A 25,356-nucleotide genomic window follows, 5' to 3' on the forward strand; every position below is an offset into this window, starting at 1 on the left:
TTGCCATGAAGAAAAATGATCCTAATCCTACTCCTAATGATCCAAATCCCCAAGACACTATCCAAATTGAACCCTGCCTGGAACAGTTCCGTCCTCCGTCACAGCGGGACCCACCTACTCTTCCTCAAAATCACCCTCTCCAAACCTTCCAGGAATTCCTGACTTCCAGCCTTGCCTCTCAATCCTTCTTAAAAAAAACCTTAATCCTACCCAACATCACCACTTCTGAAGCCCAGGCTATCCGTGATCTGAAGGCTGACCGATCCATCATCATTCTTCCGGCGGACAAGGGTTCCACAACCGTGGTACTTGATCGTCGGGAGTATGTGGCTGAGGGACTGCGTCAGCTTTCAGACAACACTACATACAAAGTTTGCCAAGGTAATCCCATTCCTGATGTCCAGGCAGAGCTTCAAGGAATCCTCAGAACCTTAGGCCCCCTACAAAACCTTTCATCTGACTCCATCAACCTCCTGACCCCACCAACACCCCGCACCCCTACCTTCTACCTTCTTCCTAAAATTCACAAACCCAATCATCCCGGCCGCCCAATTGTAGCTGGTTACCAAGTCCCAACAGAACGTATCTCTGCCTACGTAGATCAACACCTTCAACCCATTACATGCAGTCTCCCATCCTTCATCAAAGACACCAACCACTTTCTCAAAATGCCTGGAATCCATACCCAATCTGTTACCCCCAGAAACCATCCTTGTAACCATTGATGCCACTTTCTTATACACAAATATTCCACACGTCCAGGGCCTTGCTGCGATGGAGCACTTCCTTTCATGCCGATCACCTGCCACCCTACCTAAAACCTCTTTCCTCATTACCTTAGCCAGCTTCATCCTGACCCACAACTACTTCACTTTCGAAGGCCGACATACCAACAATTAAAGGGAACAGCCATGGGTACCAGGATGGCCCCCTTGTACGCCAACCTATTTATGGGTCACTTAGAGGAAGCCTTCTTGGTTACCCAGGCCTGCCAACCCAAAGTTTGGTACAGATTTATTGATGACATCTTCATGATCTGGACTCACAGTGAAGAAGAACTCCAGAATTTCCTCTCCAACCTCAACTCCTTTGGTTCCATCAGATTCACCTGGTCCTACTCCAAATCCCACGCCACTTTCCTTGACATTGACCTCCATCTGTCCAATGGCCAGCTTCACACATCCGTCCACATCAAACCCACCAACAAGCAACAGTACCTCCATTATGACAGCTGCCACCCATTCCATATCAAATGGTCCCTTCCCTACAGCCTAGGCCTTCATGGCAAACGAATCTGCTCCAGTCCTGAATCCCTGAACCATTACACCAACAACCTGAAAACAGCTTTCGCATCCCGCAACTACCCTCCCGACCTGGTACAGAAGCAAATAACCAGAGCCACTTCCTCATCCCCTCAAACCCAGAACCTCTCACAGAAGAACCCCAAAAGTGCCCCACTTGTGACAGGATACTTCCCGGGACTGGATCAGACTCTGAATGTGGCTCTCCAGCAGGGATACAACTTCCTCAAATCCTGCCTCGAAATGAGATCCATCCTTCATGAAATCCTCCCCACTCCACCAAGAGTGTCTTTCCACCATCCACCTTACCTTCGTAACCTCTTGGTTCATCCCTATGAAATCCCCAAACCACGTTCCCTACCCTCTGGCTCCTATCCTTGTAACCGACCCCAGTGTAAAACCTGTCCCATGCTCTCTCACCACCACCTACTCCAGTCCTGTAATCCGGAAGGTGTACACGATCAAAGGAAGAGCCACGTCTGAAAGCACCCACGTGATTGACCAACTGACATGCCTACACTGTGACGCTTTCTATGTGGGAATGACCAGCAACAAACCGTCCATTCGCATGAATGGACACAGGCAGACAGTGTTTGTTGGTAATGAGGATCACCCTGTGGCTAAACATGCCTTGGTGCATGGCCAGCACATCTTGGCAGAGTGTTACACCATCCGGGTTATCTGGATACTTCCCACTAACACCAACCTATCCGAACTCCGGAGATGGGAACTTGCCCTTCAATATATCCTCTCTTCTTGTTGTCCACCAGGCCTCAATCTCCGCTAATTTCAAGTTGCCGCCACTCATACCTCACCTGTCATTCAACAACATCTTTGCCTCTGCACTTCCGCCTCGACTGACATCTCTGCCCAAACTCTTTGTCTTTAAATATGTCTGCTTGTGTCTGTATATGTGTGGATGGATATGTGTGTGTGTGCGAGTGTAGTCCTGTCCTTTTTTCCCCCTAAGGTAAGATAAAATTAAGGTATTGTTAGTATTTTAAGCTTTTTGGGCATGGTTTTGCGGTGTGCCTATGGACTACTGTGTGTTATTCATGTAGTCCTGTTTTGAAACAAATAGTTTGTTTAGGTGGCAAATGGTGAAACACAAAAATATGGTTCTGTGTGTTGCAAGAGACTGAAAATAGCTGAAATATGCCATCCTGGTCCTCTCTGAGGTACAAAAATTTGTAATAATTCCAAGAGCAAAACAGGCTGAATTAAGTTTCTGTGAAAGTTTCATTACACAGTCACTAAAATTTAAGGTTTCAACCAAGTGGGATGGCGCAGTGGTTAGTACACTGGACTTGCAATTGGGGGGATGATGGTTCAACCCACCTCCAGCCACCCTGATTTAGGTTTTCCATGATTTCCCTAAATCTCTTACGGCAACTACCACAATGGTTCCTTCGAAAGGGCGTGCTTTTTTCCTTCTCCATCCTTTCGTAATCCAAGCTTGTGTTCTGTCTCTAGTGTCGATGGGACATTAAACACCAATCTTCACCTCCTCCTTAAGTTTTCATCAACATGAAACCCCAGCAATTTTGTAGATGTCACTCTGTCTAGGGCTTTGTCACTCAACACCAGATCAAGATTTATGTCTGGCTTTACCCCAAATTGCATATAATTTGTTTTATTTGCATTTAGTGGCAATCTGTTTCCATTAACCCAAAAGAGGACATTCTTTAGGACTTGATGAGTAGTTGTTTGCAGCAGCTGCTTTTCTACACTTATTATCACATTAATGTCATCTGCATATAACAGCAAATTTTCTGCACCATCTGATGCGTGGATGTCATTTATATAGACAAGAAACAATGTTAGACCTAGAAAACTGCCCTGTAGTACTCCTGTTTTCACTTTTTGCACTTGATACTAAATTTATTTTGTGGTTGGAGTAAGCTGACATTAATCCTAAACCTCTTTCTCCTTGCCCCTTGAAGACCTAATGCATCCAATGTTTCTAAACGAATGCCATGAGTGACTGTATCAAATGGTTGGAAGTAATTTAAATTTACTCCTAATACACTATTGTCTTTTTCTGGATTTTTGATTATTTGTTTGTTTGAACTTATTACTGCTGTTTCTGTATTTTTACCTGCCTGGTTGCCATGCTGATTTCTATTTAGTAACTTGTGGTCATTTATATATTTGATAATTCTATGCTTCATGAATTTTTCTAATATTTTGGAAAATGCTGGAAGGAGTGGTATTGGCCTATAGTTTTCTACCTCATACTTGTCACCATTTTTAAATAATGGCTTCCCTTTTGAGATTTTTGGCCTTTCCTAAACACTCCTTCACTAAATTATGAGTTGAGTATGTATGCCAAGGGCCTTGCATCCAGTGGACCTGTCATTGTAAGGACAGAGACACGCACCTCGTCTACTCCTGCTTTTTATCACATTTAATACATCATGTTCGTTTGTTGGCTTTGCCCTCATGCTGCAAGTAGCTTTTGAAATTTCTGATTCTTCTTGGTTCATAAATTTAGAACTTAATTACATTGTTGCCTTTATGAAATAATTGTTTATATAATTCGGCAAATCTTGTTTTTTAATATTGACATTTTTTATGTTTTTGAGAATGATGGCTTGATCTTTGCATCTCTTGCCTGTTTCAGCCTTCAGAGTACCCCATATCCCTTCTGATTTGTTTTCAAACTATCTCATTAAGCTATCATTAATCATAAATTTTGCCTTGAAATTACTTTTATATATTCCCTTTTGTAATTCCTAACATATTCGATGAATTGCGGGTCCGTAGATGTTTTCATTTTAAAAATAAGTCTCTTTAGTGATCCATAAGATATTTTTATGCCAGCTGTGATCCAAGAACTTGGCTTTATATTGCCATGTGATCTGGCTCTTGACAGATTCTTCCGAAAGCACAAAATTATTTATTGTGCTAACACATTCACTAAATAATACTAATGTATTTTGTATAAATTGTTGTGTAAAACAGAGAGCTTTTGTATGCTAAACTTCATAAATTTACTAAGATTTACTAAGATGGTATCTGTCCCTGTTGACATATGTCAATTCCTGTAAGCAGCTAAGGGTGTTCATTTCATTGTAATTTCATTCTAACGAGCTGCTTGGTCACCAATGGTATCTGTTCTTTCGGACATGTCCGAAAGAACAGATACCATCCTAGTAAATATATAGTTAAGGCTCATTGGCCACTTGACCATCTTCTTCTTCTGTGCGAATGCACAAACAGTGCCCGAACTCTTACGGGAATCGGCAACGCGCCGCGAGTAAAGAGTATAATGGGCGGGGGCACTACGAATGTAGTGCAGGACAATACGTTGAGAATGTGGGTTTTGTGGGAGCTGTGCCAGAGATAAATCCCTGCAGTCGTGCTATTCTCTGTGTCCTCGGTGGCTCAGATGGATGGAGCATCTGCCATGTAAGTAGGAGATCCCGAGTTCGAGTCCCGGTCGGGGCACACATTTTTATCTGTCCCCGTTGACATATGTCAATGCCTGTAAGCAGCTAAGGGTGTTCATTTCATTGTAAACTTCGTAAAATAAATCTTTTTAACAATTATTATTGAACTACACTCCTGGAAATGGAAAAAAGAACACATTGACACCGGTGTGTCAGACCCACCATACTTGCTCCGGACACTGCGAGAGGGCTGTACAAGCAATGATCACACGCACGGCACAGCGGACACACCAGGAACCGCGGTGTTGGCTGTCGAATGGTGCTAGCTGCGCAGCATTTGTGCACCACCGCCGTCAGTGTCAGCCAGTTTGCCGTGGCATACGGAGCTCCATCGCAGTCTTTAACACTGGTAGCATGCCGCGACAGCGTGGACGTGAACCGTATGTGCAGTTGACGGACTTTGAGCGAGGGCGTATAGTGGGCATGCGGGAGGCCAGGTGGACGTACCGCCGAATTGCTCAACACGTGGGGCGTGAGGTCTCCACAGTACATCGATGTTGTCGCCAGTGGTCGGCGGAAGGTGTACGCGCCCGTCGACCTGGGACCGGACCGCAGCGACGCACGGATGCACGCCAAGACCGTAGGATCCTACGCAGTGCCGTAGGGGACCGCACCGCCACTTCCCAGCAAATTAGGGACACTGTTGCTCCTGGGGTATCGGCAAGGACCATTCGCAACCGTCTCCATGAAGCTGGGCTACGGTCCCGCACACCGTTAGGCCGTCTTCCGCTCACGCCCCAACATCGTGCAGCCCGCCTCCAGTGGTGTCGCGACAGGTGTGAATGGAGGGACGAATGGAGACGTGTCGTCTTCAGCGATGAGAGTCGCTTCTGCCTTGGTGCCAATGATGGTCGTATGCGTGTTTGGCGCCGTGCAGGTGAGCGTCACAATCAGGACTGCATACGATCGAGGCACACAGGGCCAACACCCGGCATCATGGTGTGGGGAGCGATCTCCTACACTGGCCGTACACCACTGGTGATCGTCGAGGGGACACTGAATAGTGCACAGTACATCCAAACTGTCATCGAACCCATCGTTCTACCATTCCTAGACCGGCAAGGGAACTTGCTGTTCCAACAGTACAATGCACGTCCGCATGTATCCCGTGCCACCCAACGTGCTCTAGAAGGTGTAAGTCAACTACCCTGGCCAGCAAGATCTCCGGATCTGTCCCCCATTGAGCATGTTTGGGACTGGATGAAGCGTTGTCTCACGCGGTCTGCACGTCCAGCACGAACGCTGGTCCAACTGAGGCGCCAGGTGGAAATGGCCACAGGACTACATCCAGCATCTCTACGATCGTCTCCATGGGAGAATAGCAGCCTGCATTGCTGCGAAAGGTGGATATACACAGTACTAGTGCTGACATTGTGCATGCTCTGTTGCCTGTGTCTATGTGCCTGTGGTTCTGTCAGTGTGATCATGTGATGTATCTGACCCCAGGAATGTGTCAATAAAGTTTCCCCTTCCTGGGACAATGAATTCACGGTGTTCTTATTTCAATTTCCAGGAGTGTATGTAAATTTTCATTAGGAGTAGTTAGGCACTCTAATTCTTTTAAATATTTATGACATGAATGCTCAAGTTTTACCATCTTACGCAAAGAAAGCATTTCAAGTGTTACTGAATACTAGGAATGTGATAACTGTTTATGTGTTTATGGTACATCAATTCATAAGATGTGAACAAAATTTCTGGTTAAGTATTTTCTATTGTAAATTATATGTATAAAGCTGAATATAGGTATGTATGTATGTGTAAGAGCTCCTTCCAGACCCCTGGTGCAAAGTGGTACAAATTTGACACTTGAACTATGTGGGGGAAAAAAAAAAAAAGAGAAATCAGTTACAAACTATGGCGTGCACACACTTTATTCAACACCATTTACAAACTACGGCATGCACACACTTTATTCAACATGTAAACATCACTAGAGATATTCAGATTTAGGTTATGATATTTTTGATATGCCTGCCATTGTTGGCTGTGATGTGGTGCAGATGAATAGCAAAATTCTGCATGACCCACTGAAGTATCAGAACATCAATGCTGTCGATGATCTGCTACATGGCCGTTCTCAGCTCAGAAATGGTTTTATGGTTATTACTGTACACTTTGTCTTTAACACAGCTTCAGAAAAAGGAATGAATGTGTTCAGATCTGGAGAATATGGCAGCCAATCAAGGCCCATACCAATGGTCTCTTGGTACCCCAGCTCCACAGTGCGGCCCCCAAAGTGCTCCTCCAGGACATAAAACACTGTCCTGCTTTAATGGGGTTGAGAAGGGGGGGGGGGGGGGGGGGAGAGAAAGAGGAGAGGGAAGAGGAGAGGGACTGAAAGGTGGGAGGAGACGGATACATGGGGAGACAATGAAGTGATGGACAGAGAGAGGGGAGGAGCAGATGGACCAAGAGATGAGCAAATTATATGTGACATATATGTATGCAGTTGAAGCCACGAAATAAAGGCTGGCTTCAAATGTCAATATGTAATGATTATTGTAAGTTGAAAAACAAGCCATGATGTAAATGACGTGACAATATAATTAAAAAAAAGAAAAATCATCATTGTGTATCATGTTGTTAAGTAGGAAAAGTGTATTGTATGCTACAACAGCTGGATATCAGGCTGTTACATTATAATTTCAGAGTGGAATGTGGAGGTTAGGCTACAGTCATTCAGAGTGTTAACAGACAATGGAACAGCTTTTCAAGTCATAAAGGCAAAAACTTGTCTAGTAATTAAAATAGAAAAACAGATAATGATTTAGTGACACAAGGAGAGATCATGCTAATACCACATAATAATGTCTGTGGCCTCCATAATGGCATCAAAGATAGCCCATACATTTCTTGAGGTATGAGTGATTCCTTGTCAAGTGAACTGGGTTTCCAGCTCAGCCATCTTCAGTTTTGTTGTATTTTGTACAGGATGTGTCTAAGCCACTTGCCTGAATTTCTGCAGAGTTACAGCTCCATCTGAAATTTAGTGTAAGTATTAGATCCTTTGTCACCTTTTTGAAAATGGGCAAGCCATTGTTCCTGAGATATTAGAGCTATAATCCTGCAACTTGCCATTGTGATGCAACTACAGGAGTTGCACAAAAATATGGAAAAACCAAAAAGAAAATATCACCATGCCTACTATGGTGTAGGAAACCTCTTGTCATTCAGAGCAGCTTCTAGTCAACTTGGAATGGATAAATACTGGTCCTGTATAGTTTTCAAGGGAATATTACACCATTCTTACAGCAAAATAGTGTCAAGTTCAGGTAATAATGATGGAGAGACAGTGATCACACACTCCTCTCTCCAAGGTAGACCACTAAGGCTCAATAATATTGAGATCTGATGACTGTGATGATCATGGAGGATGTGACAATTCATCCTCATGCTCACAAAACCAGTCATGGATGTTGTGAGCTGTGTGAACAGGGACCTTGTTGTCTTGGAACACAGCACCATGATTTGGGAACAAACACTGTACCCTGGGATGATACTGGTCGAAATCCTTGGTAGTAATCCAAGCTTGCAGAGTAACAATGGGACCCATGGAATACCATGATATGGTTGACCAAATCATCACTGAACCCCTGCCACTTTTCACTCTTGGGACATAAAGTTGGACAGAAGTTGGAAACAGTGTGAAACTAGACTCACCTGACCAAATGACTTTCTACCATTGCTCCCTAGTCCAAGTTTTTTTTGCTTCGTCACCACATTTTCCTATTATGGGCATTAGCATCCCAGATGGCTTTGGAATTCCAACAATTCCCTTCTTATGGTGATCCCTTCACATTGTCTTGGTGCTGACAGGGTCCAAAAGTGTGATATTCAGTTTCACCATGACTTTTCCAGCTGTTGTCCTCTTATTTTTCATCATGATCCTCTTCAATGACTGTCTGTCATATTTACTCAACACAAACTTTCATTTGTGTTGTGGCTTAGCAGATTGTGTTTTTCTGCTTTCTCTGTATACGGTATAAATCTTTGACATGGTGCCTCTTGAAACACATAACAGTTCAGCTCCCTTTGTTATGGAAGCACTCACCATACGAGCACCAACAATTTGTCTACATTCAAATTCACTTAGCTCCAATGTAATGCAGTTCTCATAACTAGACAGAAGTCTGTTTTAACCATGAGTGACGCTTGCAACATATTGAGAACATTGCACAGGTGCCATTTATGGTGAAATACAACAGTGCAACCAGTAGGCTTGGCTAGCATCTGCATTTATGTTTAACCATGCATTTCTTATGGATTTTTAATATTTTTGGCCAACCCCAGCAAATGTGCAGAATACAGAAGTAACATCAACATAGATCAGAAAGCAATATTGATGGAATTATCTCTCTTCAAATGAGCTGAAAAATTTCATCGTAACCAATATTGTAACAAGGACAAGGTAGCAAATAAAAGGCATTGGAATCATGATCATTTGTCAGTGCATTGTTTACCTGGTTGTCAGAAAATTCGTGAATTATGAACTTTCCCACAAATGTGCCCATTATGTAATCAGCCTCACCAAAAAGATAAAATGTATCAAATTTTGACACTGTATATCTTAGACTTAACATTGCCCCAATTGAAAATAACTTATTTTTAGTCTATCTGAAAAGTCTGAAAAATGCATTTGACTATGGTTTGTTAATTTAGTGGACAATAAAATTTCTGTTACATATTTACATCACAAAATGTATTTGGAATATTGTTATCCTATAGGTTCATTGTTGTAGCAAATTACACTAACAAATGAGTTCATGATTTCAAACATGTTTATGCCCTACACTGGAATGCCTTGAAGGAAATGCTCATTGCTTATCAAAATGGGAATGGAGCAGCAGGTGAATTTTCAATTTTATGAAATCCATTCCAAGTTGAACATCAATGGCAAGCAAATTTGTGAGGGAAGAAAGACCCATTCTGGTTTGAGTGACATATTAGAAATCTGCAACAAGAGCAAGAGAACTTCACTTCAAATTTAAATAAAGCCAGAGTGTCACAGACAAAGAAAAGCTGAATGAAACCAAAATTTGGGTAAGGAAACCCATGTTTGAAGCATTCATTGGATTAAAAAGCTCAATACTATCTACCAACTTGACAGATAATCTTAAGAAGTTTTGGTTTTGTACAATCATTAAACATACTGAAGCCATTCATCCAGATACTCTGTGATCATAATGGCATCAAAATGGAGGATGACCAAGAGAATGTCAAAATACTAAACATCTTTTTTCCAAAACCATGTCAGTGAGCAAAATTGTACTGTGGTCCCCATTTAAACCAAAGTCAATATTATGGATACTGAAATAAGTGACAATAGGATACAAAAACAACTGAAATCGCTCATCAGAGGAAAGGCTACTGGACCTCATGGGATACAAATACAATTGTATATGGAGAACATGAGAGAACATGCTCCTCCTCTATTATCATTGTACCAATGGTCACATGGCAGGAGAAGCATTCCTAGTGATTGGAAGAAAGTGCATGTCATTTCCATTTTCAAGAAGTGTTGTCCTATAAATGCACAAAACTATTGGTCTATATCTGTGCTTTTGGTCTGTTGTAATATGTTTTATGCTTAAGTATTATGGCATTTCTGGATACTGAAAATCTCCTCTGTAGGAATCAATACAGTTTCTGCAAACAGTGATCATGTGGAGCCTGATCACTCTTTTCATCCATGAGACACAGAAAGCTGTGGAGACCAACATGCAGGTTGATGCTTCATTCCTTGACATTCCTGGGAGGCATTCATTTTAATTCCACATTGCTGCTTACTGAACAAATTACAAGTATATGGAAAATCAGAGCAGCTGTGTCACTGAATTGAAGAGTTTCTAGCAAATAGAGCACAGCGTATCATTCTCAGTGGAGAGAAATCTTCAGGCACAAAAGTGTTATAGAACCATTACTTTTCATAGTATGTACTAATGACCTATTGGATAATGTAGGAAGCTCCTTGAGGCTTTTTTCAGATGATGATGATGTATACAGAGAAGTTGCAATGTTACAAAAATTGTGGCAAAATGCAGGAAGATTTGCAGAGGGCTGGTGCTTGGTGCACAGATTGACAATTGATCCTCATAAGAAACAAATATAATATACTGTATATAAATAGGCTGAAAGATCCATATTGCATGATTACATGATTGCAGAATAATCACTGGAAGCAGTCTAATTGATTACATATTCAAAAAACAAAGATGATGTAACTTACCAAACGAAAGCGCTGGCATGTTGATAGACACACAAACAAACACAAACATACAAACAAAATTCAAGCTTTCGCAACCAGCATTTGCTTCATCAGGAAAGAGGGAAGGAGAGGGAAAGACGAAAGGATGTGCGTTTTAAGGGAAAGGGTAAGGAGTCATTCCAATCCCGGGAGATATTCAGGAATATATATACAAAGTGATTTAAAGTGAAACAACCACGTAAGACTAATACTAGGTAAATCAGATGCCAGACTGGGATTCAGCAGAAAAATTCTCAGGAAATGTTGTCCACCTGCAAAAGAGTTAGCTTACAAAATCCTTGTTCTACCTATTCTTGAGTATTGCTCAACAGTCCACATCCATTCCAAATAGAATTAGAAGGTGAAATAGAGAAGAATGAAAGAAGAGCAGCATTTTTCATTGCACGTTCATTTAGAAAATACAACAGCATCATGGCAATGCTCAGAAAACTCCAGTGACAGATGCAGACATTCTGCAGCATGATGTGGCTTACTGTTAAATTTCTGAGAACATGCATTCCTAGAAGAATGAACGAATGTATTGCTTCTCCTTGAGCATATATCTTTGTAAAATAATAATAATAATAATAATAATAATAAAATACAAATGTGAAGGTAAAGTTAGAGAGATTTTAGCTCACACAGACGTTTACCAAAAATTGTTCTGTCCTTGAACCATTCCTGACTGGAAAGGAAAATGAGGTAAGTGACAGTGGTACACAAACTATCCTCTGTCACATGCTGTAATACGGCTTACAGGGTATAGATATAGATACACAAGTTGTTTGTGATTATTGGTGCAGTTGGTTCACATTCCGTTGGTATGTGCATGAACAAAAACATCAGGATGGTATGTGAATGGTAGTGACACAGCTGACACACTGATTTTTTTTTCAACAAATGGAAGACAGGTTTTGGCATCTTAACTGAAATGACCCAAAAATGAAAATAGGTGTTTCTGATAGGCTTAAATGGAATCTCCTGAGTGGTGTTAAAAATTAGAATATCAATGGCATTCATTTTCAGATACATGGTGTCAAATACAGTCAAAATTTAGTACATCTGGAATTTTTGGTAACTCTAAATGCTGATGATATAGAGAATACATTTGTAGGAAGCTTCATAATTCACAGATTTTTCTGACAGGCATACAGTCAATGCACTGGCAAGTCATCAGGATTCCACAGCCTTTTATTTGCTCTCTGTTTCTTGTTAAAATCCAGGAAAATTTTCCGTGACAAAAGTTTTCAGTATACTTGAAGAGATTGTGTCATGACCATTGCTTTCTGATTTTGATTTGTATTATTCTTGTGTTCTGCACAAAAAAATGTTGCATCAGAATGGTAAACTGCAGGATGGCTTGCCAATGTTCAGGATTTTTCAAGCTTTCCCAGTTCTGAGAAAAATGACTCTTGTGAAAACAGCTCTGTTACTTACACAAAGTTACATAAGGGACTGAAACTTGGCAGAAGTTCATGCAGGTACCATAGATACAATTTATACAAAAATTCATCATCAAAACTGGATATGTTAACCTGGCAGAGGTTTCCAGATTGTGTCACTCAACACAGAGCACTCATATCCATATCCAGCTTAAGCCACCCATTGAAGATTAGACCCCACAAACCTACCTGACTGGGGAGATGCTGTTTGCAGTTTTTCACCTGCTGTTCCAAATAGTCCCAGACCTTCCCTATGGCATAAAGACTGGAGGATTTATATAGGCCATCTGAGATGGGACAGGCTGTCTCAGTCTGTCAGAACAGTAAGGTGCGGCCCCATGAACAACCCATTGCAATCTTGGAAGATGGGAGAGTCTATAATGCACTCATCATGAAGATCTAGAAGAAAGCAAAACACTTCATCACCAAGAATATTGAAATAAATGATTTGTTCCATGTTGATGACAATGTGAATGAGTGGACCCAAGTCATGATTTGAAAAACATTCCAATTCAGAATGCCCAAGTGCTGATATTCTTACCCAGTAATTGTTGCAAAGGTTGACTCAATTGGTCGATACATGGTGTGCAGGGAGCTCAGAAGGATGGGTAGTTTTCTACCATCAATAGATATAAGCTGCAAAGATGAGAGTCAAAATAAAGAGGGAACCTGAATTTCAATTGTTTATTGCCACTTCTCTGTGGTGGTAATTTCTGTAACATTGTTGCACATAGTAAAGGATTTGCTGTGCACTAGTATGCACCTTCTGTGCTGCCATCAACTTGTCCAAAGAGTTACAGAGGTTGAGTTCTGAGATGTCATGCAGAAAGACCAAGTTTTGAGCAAGTGGAATAGCAAAGGTTTGGCAACCCTATGTAGTATTAGATATGTTATATTTAGAATCATAGCTCATGTTATGGGCATTGGGAGAGGAAAAGTTACCTCTGAAATATCATAAGTTATACAGTTTATCAATATGCTCCTACCTTTCAGCTCTAACCACCATCTCTGCCTGTAATAATTCGTAATAACTGCCACTGGACCATAAATGGAATACATCCGATGTGGACCTACTCTGTGAAAAAAGGATTTTGGTGCTAGGATGTCCCATGGACATCCTTCCACTACTCCCCCCTCCCCCCACCACCACCACCACCCCAATAATAACTGTACCTCACATGCCTCTATGGCAATCTGGAAAGTGACAGATACAGAAAAACCTCAAGGATGGGGCACAAAAGATATGTTGAGCTACCTTTACTTTTACCTAAAAAAAAAAGTAATCAAGTCACATGCAAAGTTTAAGAAACTTTTTTTTAAACTGATTATACACATATACAAGACAATATCATCTTACGATATAAAGAAGTTACAATTGTGGTTCCCTTCCTTAAATGATGAATATTGTGCACCTATTCTTTCTGGCAAATTGGTTAATTACATTGTCAATAAGACAATCAATATCAGGTGAGTGTTCACAGAGCTAAGCCATTAAGTCAATCCTCCTTCATTGTCAAGCCATGTCTTTGAATGTCACAATGTTGAGAAACTTCTTTGTACTGTAGCAAAAGATGCAGGTAGACAAGCAAATATTTTGTGTAGCATGTTAAAAGTAGAATAGTCAGCTTTAGGACAAACAGACAATGCTTGAATGACAGAATCATGATCATTAAGGGCATTTATGCTCATTTGCTTGTATTGAATAATCTCTTCTTACTCTCTTTTGAACCACAAAGAGTGATTCTTCTTCAAAGAACAGTAGTTCAGCTAAGCACTGATTCAGTTTATGTGCCAGATCATTACTGTCATGTTTCAGTAGTTGTGAGGGCAAAAGAATGTTAAATTTTAAATGATAAATATTTTCTTCAGCAAAATGTTCTCTCATGTCAGTCCTAATATGGTCCAGTGTTGGAATAAAAACAGTTCTTTTCTAATATGTCATAGCATCATCATTATGATCACAGTTTTCCCTGTGTCTTTGTCTGCCTGTAAGATGAGGCACATTCATCTCTATGTCTAACTCTTCCATAACTGCCTTTGCCTCTTCAACAATACGAGCAAACTGGCTATCAGCATTAGCTCTCATGCCACCGTACACCTTGAGCGTTGAATCTAATTTGCTTCTGCCGTCATGACATCCAAGCTATGGTCTTGTAAGCTTTTGCTGGCTGGATATGTTATTCTCATAATTTCACTCAGTGTAAAAAGGACAATAAGCTCACAATTAGAGAGAGCTCAAAGGAGAATATTGGCTCTGGCAGCCTACAACATTGTATGTCTTTAAGAACTTTGAAAACTGTTCCAAGATCAGCTGCGAATTGAATAACAGCATCATGTCACACAACCCATCTTGTTTGACAGTGTGATAGCAGCGAGTGTTTTGGGTGACTCTTCAATGTTGCAAACCACTTGCTAGATGCTGTAAAGAACGATACCACTTCTTCAATAGTACCAAGTGAGTTTCTCACACTTGTATCTTTGCAACTGCAAGAGACAGTAAGGTTGAGCTAATGGCTTCAGCATGATGCTACTTGTGTATTGATAGCTTTCTTTTTTATTGTAGCCACAGCTCCTTTCAGTTCTGACATATTAACTGAGCAACCATCCCAGTCTATACCCACACAGTTCTCCAGTGACAGAGAAAGGATTTCCATTCTCCTTAGAATCCTAGTACCTAATACTTCACCAGGAATGCTACACCCATCATCTTGACTCTCTTGAGGTTTATTGTCAATGTTTCCACTACAATCATTGCCTTTATGGATGTCAATGAGACCCAAAAATCTTTCGTGTAATTTTCCATCGCCATCAACGTATCTTGCAGCTAAACGCAGTTTGGTGCTGTGCGTTATGTCCATAGTCTCATTGAAGGTTATGCTGTAATAACGAGAATCTTTGATTTCCTCCAGTGTTCTCAATAACATCACTGTTTCACAGCATGACATAAGTTTGTTACACGTTGTTTTACTTTCGAAAATGGCGTTTGCTTTAGTGGTCTCAAGGTAATGTTTTAGTTGCAAGTCTCCAGTGTCAATCCTAAATCTTAGAAGACCTCTAAAGTTGCCCTTGTTACTCACTATACTTTCATGATCATTTTTGTTTTCTAATAGATTCCCATCATCTATGCCCCCGCAAAGGAATATTTTGCTCTCCATGAAATATGATTGTTTTTATTGTAGGTACAAGACAGTCTCTGTTTACCCTAATGTTTTCCATTCTGTCTTGACAATTGATTTATGGCCTTAAGTTCACAGTTGTCTTGTGTGACCAAAAATAATTTTGCACCTGTTGATGCTTCAGCATGGTACTTGAGCTGAGAGTGAATCTCAAGGTCACCATCTTTACCAGTAAGTTTGGCAAACTTTGTTACAGGTTCAGTCACACAAGTTTCTTGGCGGTAATGGATTTATTTCCTCCAACCATTTCATTATTTACAAAAATTGAACAGTTAATGCAAATAAGTCCCTTTTTAACTTGTGAGAACACCAGCCACGGATATTGTTCAAAGTGATTATTGTGCACTTGTCTGCATTCAACCTGTCCCCTCTTGTGCTTGGAACTAGGAAAGATATAACCTTTTTTAGATCTCCTTGGAGGTGTGAGAAGCTTGTGTTTTATATCATCACTAACATTTCCTGATGCTAATATATCCAAATAATTGCCAATATCCGTGGGATTAAAGGAATCAGTCAATGAACTTTGTTGTGGAAGTTTAGACAAAGTGCTGAGCTCTGCCTGTACATCTGAGGGTGTTTTTGCGGCAGAATAGTGACTGGAATCTTCAGATGTTTCTACTCTTCTTTTTCTTATTACATAACAATCCATTTTATTATATTGTTACGACGTAGACAAATTAGATGCCAATTATTCTTGAGTAAACACTCTATTTGCACTGGAAAATGCAACACTAGTACACTTAGCACTAAAACACATTCGGTCGCACTCCATGTATTTCTGAAATCACTAAGCTCAACACTGACTGATGTCCATGGTAATAGCCAATAATCACAGTTGTTCACTTTTTATCATTTCCAAATTATCGTGATTGTAGCTTTCAAACTGACTACCTGGCAGCAACTCTGCTTCCCTTATATATGTGGCATGGTTGTTTTGAGAACACTTGCTGGCAGAATATTCATTTCAGGACTTTTATGAAATGTGAACAAATACCTACTGTGAAAGCAACAAGTCAGTATGTACCTTACTATGGATAATATAAAGGCGAGTTTCCAATGAAGATGTCATCCGGAAATTTATGTGAGTGGGAATTTTATTGTTGATTCCATACCATTCTAGTGCATTTAATAGAGGGCCTATATAGTAACAATGCATTTTTAGGAATCTTCTCGAAAGTCACTATTACCGGAGATATATGCATCAATAGTTTCCCATACCTAACTCGTATTAGTAAAAATATTGTTATGTGTCTTGTAACAATATTTTTGCTGAGAAATTACTATGAATTACTATTATTAATACTTCACAATCAACTGATCACTCTCAATCTTGATTAATCTTCACACTTGCACTTTCTACAACTAGGACTCTTTACTTATTCATTCTTCAGTCTTAATATTTTTGCTTCTGAATGTAAACTAGCTGCCTATTTAGTGAATAGTCCGTATTTATAAGGCTATGTATTGAAGGATCCCTGTACAAGAAAACAGTAGAATATTCATGACTTTTCTCGAACAAATGCCAGACGAAATAACGTATCGAGATCACTAGAATGGCTGCGACTTTTCTTGTAGGTATGTGTTAGTTATCTATGTGCCAGACAGAAATGTATAATATATGATGACACGGACGTGTGTGCTGCATAGGAAAGTACAACTAATCGATAACTCGATTCAGTTGAGTCAACTGATGAAAGAAATGAAAGAATAGCATGTGGGCTGACTGGTAGAGGTGGCGTGGGTGGTGATGCACGATGCAAGCGGGGCCCCACAAGGCGGGGGGGGGGGGGGGGGGGGGGGGGGGCGGGGTATTTGGGTGCCCCATGTGGCCCCCCCCCCCAATATGTTTCTGCCACTGAGTCTGGAATCTGGATCACATCCACAGACTAATGTGAGAACAGAGCATGTAAATCTAACATTAGGGGAAATGTTAAGCTGCTATTTGAACAGCTATCACAATGATTAGGATACTTTGTTGTCATACATGATAGCAGTATATAATTCTAAAACTCTTGAAAGTTGTGGCCTGTCTTTGTACTAGGTGGTACATGCCATTGCCATTAGATGTGATCAAACGAAAAGCAGGAAAAAATGGTAAGCCAGTGTAAAATTTCTCAAAAATGTTGGGAAAAATGTGGAAATGGGTGTCAGCAGGGGATATGTAAACACAAGATGAGTCTATCAAAGTATTATGTGGTTCAGTGGGCAATGTTGACAAGCCTATCAATCCAAAGGAGAAAACAAAGAAATTCATCACCTGGTACCAAGGTCCATATTAGGTTATTGAGATGACCTCACCAGTGAATGTCAAGCTACAGTTGCCAATGTGCATGACCGTTGTGCTTGTCAGATGTATTCATCTGCCACTGAGTGGCACTCCCTAAAAAGACAGAGGGGGTAAAATGAAAAGATAGACAGCACATACACCCATGCAAAGTGCACAATAACATATGCATTGACCATGAAAACAGTAGCACACTATGATGTTTATGTTTACATTATAGGTGTTTTGTGTCATGCACCACAGAAACAAATGTGTGTGAATTTTGGCATATGGTGCATGTAGTTCTTGTGATATTTTAGATATTAAATCAGATAATGATGTATAGGGAAGTGACCATCAGCCTACAATTGGATACTTGTGGGGATGTCATTAATAGATCATTTAGACTACTGTACTATGTAATTCAGGGATTGTATGTTAAAAAGGAACATAAGATGATAGCAGCAGAGTGTTTTTTATTCTGTGGGAAATATAGTATGGGTGTTATTTTGTAGCATTAGATTGGAAGATAGTTTGCGCCTCTGTCAATACCAAGCCTGCATCCACCCATCCCAAGTGATTCAGGCTACCACAGGAGCATGTGAGGTACTGTTATTCTTATGGGGACAGGAGTGGAAGGATGTATGCAGGACATCCTAGCACTAAAACCTTTCTTTCACAGAGTGGGTCCACAATGTATGTATTTCATATACGGTCCAGTGGCAAGTACTATGAATTATTATGAGGAGGGATGACCTAAGGGTAAAAATGCTTGGAGCTGAGAGGTAGTGGGACATTGATAAACGTTATGACTTATAATGTTTCAGGGCTAACTCTTCTTCTCCCAGCACCCATGACATGAGCTATGATTCTAAACATAACATATCCAATACTACACAGGCCTGCTAAACCTTTACATATACCACTTGCTCAAAACTTAATCTTTCTGCATGACAACTCAGAACTCAACCTCTGTAACTATTTGGATGAGTTGATGGCAGCACAGAAGGTGCATACTAGTGCACAGCAAATCCTTTAGTATGTGCAGCAATATTACAGAGATTACCACCACAGAGAAGTGACAATAAGCATTTGAAATTCAGGTACCATCTTGATTTTGACTCTCACCTGTGCAACCTGTATTTGTCTATGGTATAAAACTACCCATCCTTCTGAACTCCCTGCACACCATGTACCGACCAATTGAGTCATCCTTAGCAATATTTAGTGGGTAAGAATATCAGCACTTGGACATTCTGAATTGGACTGGGTTAGCATAAAAGCAACTAGAACAAAAATTGCACCTCATTGTAAAAAAAATTAAGATATATTGTTAAGCAATTAATTTAAGATGTATTGTTAAGCCTGTGGGATCCGCCTAGTACTGATGCTACTGGGCATTGAATCTGTGCCTTCCAACTGGAGAGTTAACTGCTGGCTGACTTCATCTGACTCAGGACAACTACTTGGTTTGCAAAGCACACTCAGGTGCCTCCTGCACTGAGCCCACACCAGGCTGCTGGCTGGTCACATATTTACGCTAAATAGCCTGCTGCCCACTGAGTGACACGTCTCTCTGAACTTGTCGATGCACTGACCTGTCTGCACCACTGATGCCACCTGTCGTACCTGGTGACTCTGTGCCTCAACCATCTCCTGCTGCCACAAGCCTAGCTAAACAAACACTGCCACTGTCATGCACTGTTGGGGCACTGACTACAGTAAGATGAAACCTTTGACTATCGTATGAACTCCAATAAAACAGTGTATTGTCATTTTCTATTTGACTCTATGACTCCACAAAAGAAAAACACCTGGTTCTATATAGCTGCTGTCCCATCAATCATCCTGCACCAATATCATGGCCTGTAGTGAAGTCAACAACACTCAGCTCCATTCTGACCTCTCCTCAGAGCAAAGCTACATAAGAACTGGGCAGTAGCTGATTGGACTCTTGTCTTGTGATCTGATGAGTCATAAGTTTGGGTTTTTTTAAGTGGTGGAAGATGACCAGTGCATTGACAGGCCAAGAAGCTCTTTAACTCACTGAGTGTGGAATGTGTAATTCAGGTTGGAGGTAATTCTATGATGTTTTGCAGCTGTTTTTCATACTATGACCTGGGTCCACTCATTCAGGTTACCAGGATGTTTAACATTCTAGGAGACCAAGTGTTGCCCTTCCTTGTAGATCTACATGATGAGTGTGCTGGGGTACTCACATCTTCCAGGTTTGCAGTAACATGTTCATAGGGCTGCATGCATACATACCTGTTCTGACAAAGACTCAGGCACCCTGTCCCATCTCATATCGTCTGCTAAATACTCCAACCTTAATACCACAGGAGAAGTCTGGAACTATGTGGAACAGCAGATGAAAAAGTGCAAACAACATCTCCACAACTGTGTAACTTTGTTGGGTCTAATCTTCAATGGCTGGCTGCATCTGGGTATGGATATGGATATGGGTATAGCTGTTCTGTGTCAAGTGAAACAATCTGGAAATCTGTCCCAGCTCAATCATATTCAGATTTGATGGATTTTTGTACAAGTTGTACCTAAGGTACCTGCATGAACTTCTCCCAAGTTTCAATCCCTTATGTAACATGGTGTAAGTAACAGAGCTGTTTTCACAAGGGTCACTGTCCTCAGAACTGGGAAAGCTTGAAAAATCCTGAATGTTGGCAAGCCATTCTTTCTGACCTAAAAGAACTAGGATCCTGCTGCTTGCCATCCTGATGCAACTTTTTGTGCAGATTACATGAATAATACAAATCAAAGTCAGAAAGCAATATCCATGACACAATTTCTTCAAACTCACTGAAAAATTTTGTCACGTCAAATTTTCCTCATTTTAACAAGATATAGGTAGTGAATAAAAGACTGTCATAGCAGTGGTGCAAACACAGTTTGAAAATTACGTAGTGACTGTGAAATTTCTGATTACTGAATGAAATGTACTTTGTGCACAGCACCTTTTTAAAGATGCACGTAGGACAATTTTTTACAAAAATTACAAATTACACAACTATTACAGTTTACATAGTATTGTGAAAGACAGGAAAAGCACAGAATAATGATGTACAATAGGCAAAAATATAAATTTGATTAATATTTCATTCAATTTTCTTAAATTTATAAACATAAAGATTCTGTTTTACGTGATTCTGGGTGTGTCATAAAGCCTACAAAGCCCACTAGCATCCTTCCTGAAATTCAGTGATTTAAAGATTTTTCATTAACTAAGAGATTATTTTAGTAAATTTTGCATTTTAGCAATCACTAAGTTTAGGGCTGCAAGACAATAACACTGAAATTTTGAAAGGATTATATTTTAAGGTTTATATACTCTAGAATAATAATACGATAATTTTGAAAAAAGTAAAATGTTTGTAATAGGAGAATTAGGGGTTTCGAATAATGTCTGTCAATCCTAAAATAAATAATTACTAACAGAGTCAAATTTTGCAGTGCACTTTGTTTTTGTGAATCATAAATTTTGAATATTTTTTCCCCATAAAATGTTTCTACATTAACTACAGTGTTGTTATCAGTAAGTTATAAATTGCACATTGAATAAGAATTTAGAAAAATGGAGCTGGAATAAAAACTTGGATAATCCGTATATGAACACAAACCTTCTGCGATTCACAGATCATTCATAGTAGACAACACTGTCAGTCAGTGTAGAAATATCCTTATTAATTACAAAACTGACTGTTTGAAAATATTTCAGAGAAGACAGAAATAAGTGTGTCAACCTCTTCAGCGTATGAGGTATTGCTTATTAACATAAACAAATGTTGTGTGTGCATAGTCCCATGTATTGAACACTGAGGTGACAAAAGTCATCAGATATGTACATACACAGATTGCGGTGATATCACACACACAAGGCATAAAAGGGCAGTGCATTTGTGGGGCTGTTTTTTATACTCAGGTGATTCATATGAAAAAGTTTCCGGCATGATTATGACCACACAATGGGAATTAATGGACTTTGAACAAAGGACAGAATTGGAGCTAGATGCAAGAGACATTCCATATCAGAAATCATTTGGGAATTCAATATTCTCAGATCCCCAGCATGAAGAGTGTGCTGAGAATACAAAATTTCAAACATTACCTATCATCAATGACAACACAATGGCTCATGGCCTTCACTTAAAGACTGAGCAGCAAAATTTGCATTGAGTTATCAGTGCTAACAGACAAGCAATACTGCATGAAATAACCACAGAGAGATACATAGGTCATACAATGAACACATTCATTAGGATAGTGTAGCGAAATTTGGCGTTAATGGGCTATGGCAGCAGGTGGCTGATGTGAGTGCCTTTGCTAGCAGTACAACATCATTTGCACCCCCTCACTTGGGCTTGTAACCACATCAGTTGGATCCCGGATGACTAGAAAACTGTGGCCTAATCAGATGAGTCCTGATTTCAGTTGGTAAGAGCTGATGGTAGGGTTCGAGTGAGGTGCAGACCCCATGAAGCCATGGACCCAACTTGCCAACAAGGCACTGTGCAAGCTGTTGGTGGCTCTGTAATGGTGTAGATTGCGTTTACATGGAATGGATGGGGTCCTCTGGTCCAACTGAACCAATCACTGACTCTGAAATGGTTACTTTGGCTACTTGGAGACCATTTGCAGCCAAACAAGAATGGAATTTGTATGGATGACAATGTGCCATGTCACTGGGCCACATCTGTTTGTCATTGGTTTAAAGAAAGTTTTGGACAGTTCACATGAATGAATTGGCCACTTAGATCACCTGACATGAATCCCATCAAACTTTTATGAGACATGATCAAGAGATCTGTTCATGCACAAAATGCTGCGCTGGTAACAAGTTTGCAATTATGGATGGCTATAGGGGTAGCATGGCTCAATATTTCTGCAAGGGACTTCCAGCGACTTGTTGAGTCCAGTCCACATCGAGTTGTTACACTGCAATAGGCAAAAGAAGGTCTGTCATAATATTGGGAGGCATCCCATGATTTTTGTCCCCTCAATGTGTATTACAGTAAGAAATCTATATCAGGTACTTTTGTAAACATTAGTATTGGTTACCTTAAGTTACAGACACTTGCTTACAACACACCCCCTCCCAGTTACATCTTCTGTGCCATATCTACATATGCCCTTAATCCTCTGCCTACTCTCTTGGAGCACTCCTGGTGTCACCACCCAGAATCACCCTGCACTTGAACAACTTAACCAGAGCCTTTGCCAGTGATGTGGATACCTATCTTCATACTCAGAAATGAGGAAATTCTACCCGGAATACTTCTGACTAGGTGGTATTCCTCTGCCTACCCAATATGCAAAGTATCTTATTTCATCCTTATGTGAAACTTACTCACAACCCCTTGCCACAAGGGACCATATCCCTGTAGAAGATTCAAGTGCAAGACATGTTCAGTGCACTCACCTGGTACATTCTATCCCAGTCTTGTCACAGAGATATCCTATCCAATCAAAGCAGTACCACACATGACATCAGTCATGTCATATACCAACTGTGCTGCAACATTTGTCCAACCACAGGGTGTGATTACCGACTACCTGTCTGCTCAGGAGAATAGCCATCACCAAACTGTGCCCAAGGGCATGGCTGACCACTTGACCACACAATAGCAAAACATGCTGATGAGAGCAACATGTTCAAGTAAATGGCTGTTTCACAGTTCATAGCCTTACAATACATCCTTCAATTCTCATCGTGCATATCTCCACTAGCCCTGTCCCATATTCACCTCTCCATGCCCCTTACCCTTTCATTAATTGTATACTCACACCCTCCTCCTCCTCACAGTCCACCACTTCCTTTGTTCTATGACCCCCTCAGAGTACTCTCCTTCACTACACTGTGTGCTACATGTTACTCCCCCTGCCTGTGCCAGGGTGAGCTCACCAATTTCACATTCATATCCTGTCCCCTTTCTGTCTTTCCCTCTCAGCTTTCAGCTACATTTTCATTCCCCCTGTCTCCTCCTCCCTGCTTCCTGCTCCTCTGCCCCTCTCCACCTGACACAATCCTTCATCCCAGCTGAGCTGCAGCACCTGTACATTGTAGATAGAGAGGATAATGTACTGTGCATGAGCTTAGTTTCAAAAAAAAAAAATTGTCTGAAAGCTTATCAATGTTTTCAGTCTTATTTATATGTCTTTCAGTTGCTCAACTTCTCAGCTATATGGTGAGTGGTTAACTTTATTCTCTCTGTCATGTCTGACTTCTTGGGCACCAAGGTGGCTCATAATAATATGGTTAATTAGAACATTCTGAACAAGTAATACTTTATTAATCACAACAAAACTTATCTTTGCTCACCAAGCTCAGCTGTAGCTATGAAACTGCACACATGGATTTGTGGTTCAGAACACAGTAAATGAGTCACAATTACTGAGTGGTGAATTGATACAAGTCCAGAATGGTGTCACTACAGTTACTAGAAAACACAAATTTGTAGACACTTGTTGACACAGTTGTGATAGCGTTGGTGCACAGCCACAGTTCACAGGAGACAGAAATCTCTTCACTCCCTGACAGTTAACAAAGGCTGTGTTAGGGTGAGTAGGCAGCACAACGACATTACTTCAACAGGAACTTCAGGGAAATGGGCAGCATCCCACCTCAAAGAGAACTGCCCTCTCGGCCTCTGGCAGTCTATTTCAGGGCAGAGACATGGCACACCTCAGAACTATGGGAGGCACAGCTTCTTCTGGCGCCTCATGATACTGATTTTCTGTGCAGTATCTCTGTGGTCATTGATACATCTTGTGTCTCTCTTAATTCTTGACAACACCACACTTTCCATTAGTCATTTTATTTTATGCAATGATTTTTTTTCAGTCAGTCATGAAACAATGACAAGGCTAAAACCAGCTGTGTATTTGTTGATTTACAGTATCCACAATGTAATAGTTATAAGAATGGGAAATACACGTAGATCATTTGACATGTCACTACCTTTTTCCTTCATACTTTAAAAGTTTTAAAGCTGAAGATGCAAAAAAAGTGTTAATTAAATATTCATTGCAGGATATGAAGCCTATGGCAACAGTGTAACGTGTCGTAAGGGCTGGTGCTTAACTCATCAGCAGTGCCAGCATGTTAGTGGATATTACTGGGGACTCTGTACCTTGCCAGACTCAACAAGTGGTGTCTGTTGCCACAGTGAGTAACTTCCAAAATATAAGTAACAACAAAAGCATATTTTTTAAACAAATTAATATTAAATACCCAAAAATAACAGCTTTTATCTACTTGAAATGTGTATTTCAATTCAGTGGATTATGTTATATGTTATATGTTTAGAATGTGCAGAAACTCAAGGAATTATATGATAGAAGAAATTCACTAAAACTGGTTAAGCAAAGAAGCTGGAACAATACTGAGTTACAAAATTGAAATAAAAAGAGCAAACATAAAATCAGTCAGGATGTTTGATGTAAAATTAAGGAAATATAAT

General features: G+C 40.4%; 1 long non-coding RNA gene across 1 annotated transcript in view; it reads left to right on the forward strand.

The window, feature by feature from the left end:
- LOC126177157 (uncharacterized) overlaps positions 1-25,046 on the forward strand; it is a 32,769-nt gene extending 7,723 nt beyond the window's left edge. Inside the window, exon 3 of the long non-coding RNA XR_007535759.1 lies at positions 24,927-25,046. This is a non-coding gene — a long non-coding RNA (uncharacterized LOC126177157). The remainder of the gene's footprint in view (positions 1-24,926) is intronic.
- The last annotated feature ends 310 nt before the right edge of the window (positions 25,047-25,356 follow it).

The sequence above is a fragment of the Schistocerca cancellata genome, chromosome 3 (genome assembly GCF_023864275.1).
Source record: "Schistocerca cancellata isolate TAMUIC-IGC-003103 chromosome 3, iqSchCanc2.1, whole genome shotgun sequence".
Taxonomy (NCBI): Eukaryota; Metazoa; Arthropoda; class Insecta; order Orthoptera; family Acrididae; genus Schistocerca; species Schistocerca cancellata.